Genomic DNA, 6226 nt, shown 5'->3' on the forward strand with positions numbered 1-6226 from the left:
TCCATTGACTCCACCTGCACGTCCCACCACCTCAGAAAAGCAGCCAGCATAATCAAGGACCCCATGCACCCCAGACATATCCTCTCCCACCTTCCTCCATCGGGAAAAAGATACATGTACCAACCGACTTAAGGACAGCTTCTTCCCCGCTGCCATCAGAGTTTTGAATGGACCTACCTTTTATTAAGCTGATCTTTCTCTACATCCTATCACTGACTGTAACACTACATTCTGCACCCTCTCCCTTCCTTCTCCCTCATGTACTCTATGAATGGTATGCTTTGTCTGTATAGTGTGCAAGAAACAATAATTTTCACTGTATCCCACCCAATACTTGTGACAATAATAAATCAAATCAACATAAGTTCCCGTTTACACTGATGCTAACTTTTGTTTGCTACAATTACCAAGAAGGAATGATGACACTTTGTGGAATAAACCAAGCTAGCAGCCAGGAAAGAAAGCTACAACAATGGCTCCATAGCTCAGGGGTTAGAGCACTGGTCTTGTAAACCAGGGGTCGTGAGTTCAAATCTTGCTGGAGCCTACTCTGGATTTTATCATCAAAAATCTGTTTCCCAAAGGTAGGGGAGTCTAAAGCTAGAGTATGGGTTTAAGGGAAGAGATACAAAAGTGTCCAGAGGGGCAATTGTTTTCCACAGAGGGTGGTGAGTGTCTGGAACAAGCTGCCAGAGATAGTAGTAAGGGCGTTTAGACAGTAAGATGGGTATAGAGGGATGTGGGCTAAATGTGGGCAACTGGGACTAGCTTAGGAGTTTAAAAAAAGGGCGGCATGGACAAGTTGGGTCGACGGGCCTGTTTCCATGCTATAAACATCTATGACTCTATAACTGGCTGAGAACAGACCAGGCCCGAGATAATTTAAGAGGTTCAGCCCACAACAATCGCCAGGGTTTATGTTTAAATCTCCATTCATCTTCACACACTTTAGGGATTTAAGCAACAAAGAATCTATGTTTAAATTATCAAGAGAGAGCTTCAAGTGGCAAAAATATTTCACATGTGCAGGACTTGAGGAACAACCCATTCTGGCGCTCTTGGCTACGCGAGTGGCAGTGGGTTTCACAGTGATCCAGTCAGCGCTCCAACCCTCAAGGGAAAAAGGCGTGTCAGGCCCAAAGTGACCTTTTCTGGCCCTCAAAGCGAACTGTGCAGTTAAATAGCTCCTGACTATCCTGAGGATACTCTGACCCTTAAGTTAAAAAATAACCTCAGTCTTCTGACTTTGATTTGATTTATTATTGTCACATGGATTAGTATACAGTGAAAAGTATTGTTTCTTGCACGCTATACAGACAAAGCATACCATTCATAGAGAAGGAAAGGAGAGAGTGCAGAATGTAAAAAGTTAGAATGAAGTTTTAGATATTGTGAGACTTCTGACTGAAGTTTTAGAAGCATAGAAGGAGAGTAAAAGATAGAATTAGAAGGTATGCTGGGCACAGCTTGCAAGACGTCACCTCACTGTTCAGCTAGTGGTTGACAATGCAATGATATTTACTAACTAATAGGTAGAAGAACAAAATAATCTTGCATTGATATAGTGCCCTTCACATCCTCAGGACATTCCAATGTGCTTTAGAAACAATTAAGTCTTTCTGAAGTTGTAAAATTCACATCCAGAGATATCCCACAGGCAACAACAAGATAATGACCAGATAATAGCTTTTTATATGCTGGATCAGCTTTTATTGCCTGCCCCTAATTGCCCTCCATTTCAGAGGATATTTGAGAGTCAGCCACATTGCGGTGGATCTGGGGCCACATGTAGGCCAGACCAGGTAAGGATGGCAGATTTCTTTCAGGAAGGACATTCGTGAGATAGATGGGCTTTTGCAACAATCGACAATGGTTTCAAGATTTTGTTTTGAATTCTAATTTCACCAACTGCTGTGGCAGGATTTGACCTGGATCTTCAGATCTTGCCATGGGTCGCTAGTCCAATGGCAATGCTATTGTGCCATTGCCTCCTCTTAATGAATAAGGAGAGTGTTCCCCATGGTTTAGCAAATTTGTGACACTGGCAACACTTCAAAGTCCTAGCCCTGATTTAAACTCAGGCCATAAGTTCCAGGAGCTACAATGCCATACGATGCCAGTAACAATCCAATTCCATCATTCAGGACAACTGTCAGGCTTACCAGCAATCTTCACCAGGTGAGTGGATTGCCCTGGGTTGCCCTCCTGACATTGGGATACACTAGATTATCGTTTCAGGTAGGGAAGCCCCGCTGATTTCTCTATGACCGTGCCCATTGAAACTGAGGCAGGGTTCAGTGCCTGAAGTAAAAATTTGGATTCAAACAGTGACCCCCCCTACCCCTTGTGCCTACAATGGTTTTTTCAATCAATTCCCACACAATCAAGGATGCAATAACATGACCAATTCCTGTTTATAAACTGCAACAAAAACTTACTTTTTAAAACATTAATTGGACATGGGCATCACTGGTTGGGCCAGGATTTGTTGCCCATCCCTAATTGGCCCTATTTGGCCATTTAAGAGTCAACCATGTGGGCCAGACAAGGTTACAACAGCAGATTTATTTCCCGAAAGGACATCAGTAAACAATAATCAATTCTTGGCTTTTATTAAACATTTTTATTGAATTTAAATTTCACCATTTGCCATGGTGGGATTCGAACCCAGGTCCCCAGAGGATGGCCTTGGGTCTCTGGATTACTAGTCCAGTGACAATACCACTATTTATATTTATATAGAGCCTTCAGGGTAGAAAAATTTTCCATGGCCCTTTGAGGTGTAATGAATTAAATGGACACCCGCCCAAGGAATTCAAGATGGAAATGGAGTAGCCACATGCTTGGGTGCATTTGAAGAGTGACCTTGAGGAGGAGAGTGAGATGCAGAGACAGAAAGGTTTTTAATTTTTAGTTTTTTAAATTTAAAACAGGAGTAGACCATTCGGCCCTTCAAGCCTACCCCGCCATTCATTTTGATCATGGTTGATCATCAAGTTCATTATCCTGATCCCATCTCCACGCACCCCCGCCCCGCCCCCCCTCCCCATATCTCTTGGTCCCTTTAGCCCCAAGTTTTAGGGAGGGAATTTCGACGAGTGAGACCTGGGAATCACACTGCCAGGAATGGTTGAACTGAGAGTGGTGGGTGAGAGGAGAATTAAGATGAGATGGGGTAATTATTGTAGCAGTGGCAAAGGTTACAGAAACAACCTTCCAGAAATTCTAGGGGACAGAGGGTCTAGCTTGAAGGAGGAACTGAAGGAAATCCTTAATAGTCAGAAAATTGTATTGGGAAAATTGGTGGGATTAAAACCCTCAAGTCCCTAGGGCCTGATGCCCTGCATCCCAGAGTACTCAAGGAAGTGGCCCTAGAAATAGTGGACCCATTGGTGATCATTTTCCAGCATTCTATAGACTCCAGAAGAGTTCCAGTGGATTGGAGGGTGGCTAATGTAACCCCACTTTTTAACAAAAGCGGGAGAGAGAAAATGGGGAATTATAGACTGGTTAGTCTGACATCGGAGGTGGGGAAAATGCTGGAGTCAATTATTAAGGATGTAATAACTGAGCATTTGGAAAGCAGTGACAGGATCGGTCCAAGTCAGCATGGATTCACTAAAGGGAAATCATGCTTGACAAATCTCCTGGAATTTTTTGAGGATGTGATCAGTAAAGTGGACAAGGGTGAAGCAGTGGATGTTGTGTATCTGGACTTTCAAAAGGCTTTTGACAAGGTCCCACACAAGAGATGAGTGAGCAAAATTACAGCTCATTGTATTGCGGGTAATACATTGACGTGGATAGAGAACTAGTTGGCAGACAGGAAGCAGAGTGGAAATAAACGGGTCCTTTTCAGAGAGGCAGGCAGTGACTAGTGGGGTACCGCAGGGTTCAGTGCTGGGACCCCAGCTATTCACAATATACATTAATGATTTGGACAAAGGAATTGAATGCAATATCTCCAAATTTGCAGACGACACTAAGCTGGGTGGCAGTGTGTGCTGTGAGGAGGATGCCAAGAGGTTGCAGGGTGACTTGGACAGGTTGGCTGAGTGGACAAATACTTGGCAAATGCAAGATAATGTGGATAAATGTGGGGTTATTCACTTTGGTGGCAAAAACAGGAAGGAAGATTATTATCTGAATGGTGGCAGTTTCAGAAAAGGGGAAGTGCAACGTGACCTGGGTGTCATGGTGGAACAGTCAGTGAAGGTTGGCATGCAGGTACAGTAGGTGGTGAGGAAAGCTGATGGCGTGCTGGCCTTCATCGCAAGAGGATTTGACTATAGGAGTAAGGATGTCTTGCTGCAGTTATACAGGGCCTTGGTAAGGCCACACTTTGAGTATTGTGTGCAGTTTTGGTCTCCTAGTCTGAGGAAGGACATTCTTGCTGATAAGGGAGTCCAGCGAAGGTTCACCAGACTGATTCCTGGAATGGCAGCACTGACATATGAAGTGAGACTGGATCGACTGGGCTTGTACTCACTGGGATTTAGGAGAATGAGAGAAGATCCCATAGAAACATGTAAAATCCTGATGGGACTGGACAGGCTAGATGCAGGAAGAATGTTCCCGATGTTGGAGAAGTCCAGAACTAGGGGTCATGGTCTAAGAATAAGGGGTAAGCCATTCAGGACTGAGAGGAGGAAGAACTTCTTCACTCAGAGAGTTGTGAACTGGAAGTCTCTACCACAGAGAGCTGTTGGGGCCAATTCGTTAGATATGTTCAAGAGGGAGCTGGACATGGCCCTGGCGACTAAAGGGATCAAGGGATATGGAGAGAGAGCGGGAGTGGGAAACTGAAAGTGCATGATCAGCCATGATCAGATGAAATGGTGGTGCAGATTCAAAGGGCTGGATGGCCTACTCCTGCACCTATTTTCTAAGTTCCTATGTTACAGAGATGGTGGTGAGATAGGGTGGTGGGATAGGGGCAGGGGAGGGTCGGGCAGGTGAGTGGTGCGAAGCCATCTTGGGATTTGAACACAAGGTTACAAATTTGAAATTTGCGTGATCGGGAATAAATGCTCTGCCCAAGACTGCAAGAAACTACAAAAGGTCGTGAATGTAGCCCAATCCATCACGCAAACCAGCCTCCCATCTATTGACTCTGTCTATACTTCCCGCTGCCTCGGCAAAGCAGCCAGCATAATTAAGGACCCCACGCACCTCGGACATTCTCTCTTCCACCTTCTTCCATCGGGAAAAAGATACAAAAGTCTGAGGTCACGTACCAACCAATTCAAGAACAGCTTCTTCCCTGCTGCCATCAGATTTTTGAATGGACTTACCTTGCATTAAGTTGATCTTTCTCTGCACCCTAGCTATGACTGTAACACTACATTCTGCACTCTCTCGTTTCCTTCTCTATGAACGGTATGCTCTGTCTGTAGAGCGCGCAAGAAACAATACTTTTCACTCTATACCAATACATGTGACGATAATAAATCAAATCAAATCAAATCAAATCATTGATTCTGTCTACACTTCCCGCTGCCTCGGAAAAGTAGCCAGCATAATTAAGGGCCCTACACACCCCGGCCATTCTCTCTTCCACCTTCTTCCGTTGGGAAAAAGATACAAAAGTCTGAGGTCACATACCAACCAACTCAAGAACAGCTTCTCCCCTGCTGCCACCAGACTTTTGAATAGACCTACCTTGCACTAAGTTGATCTTTCTCTACACCCTAGCTATGACTGTAATACTACATTCTGCACTCTCTCGTTTCCTTCTCTATGAACGGTATGCTTTGTCTGAAGAGTGCGTAAGAAACAATACTTTTCACTGTAAGCCAATAGATGTGACAATAATAAATCAAATCAAAAATGCAGAATCTGACATGGACATCGGGAAGATTATGAATGGGAAGAGACGTGGAGTATAAACACCAGCATCAAACAGTTAGGCAAATGGCCTTTCTCTGCGCTGTAAATACTTTATAAGTTGTGCTCCATCATTGAAAAACAGCCCTCATTTTTATTAAATTATTTTCTCATCAGTTTGCTGCTGTTATTACATTAGGATTCCCAATTTGTGGTGTCTGACCAGTTTGGTAGATAAACACAGTTGCCGCCAGTTATGTCAATCACCTCTCAGGGCTGGGCATACTCCCTTGTAGAGATACAAATGGACTGAAAAAGAGAGACTCGGCACACAAGAACCACGACTTACGAATTTGTAATGACCGTGGAGATATAAGAGGCTAATTTTAACGTTCGTTTC

At 44.1% G+C, this 6226-nt stretch overlaps 1 non-coding gene across 1 annotated transcript; it reads left to right on the forward strand.

The window, feature by feature from the left end:
* The first annotated feature begins 474 nt into the window (after positions 1–474).
* On the forward strand, positions 475–547 carry trnat-ugu (transfer RNA threonine (anticodon UGU)). Its single transcript has one exon. It is a non-coding gene; the product is annotated as a tRNA-Thr (tRNA).
* The last annotated feature ends 5679 nt before the right edge of the window (positions 548–6226 follow it).

This window comes from Mustelus asterias, chromosome 24 (genome assembly GCF_964213995.1).
Source record: "Mustelus asterias chromosome 24, sMusAst1.hap1.1, whole genome shotgun sequence".
Classification (NCBI taxonomy): Eukaryota; Metazoa; Chordata; class Chondrichthyes; order Carcharhiniformes; family Triakidae; genus Mustelus; species Mustelus asterias.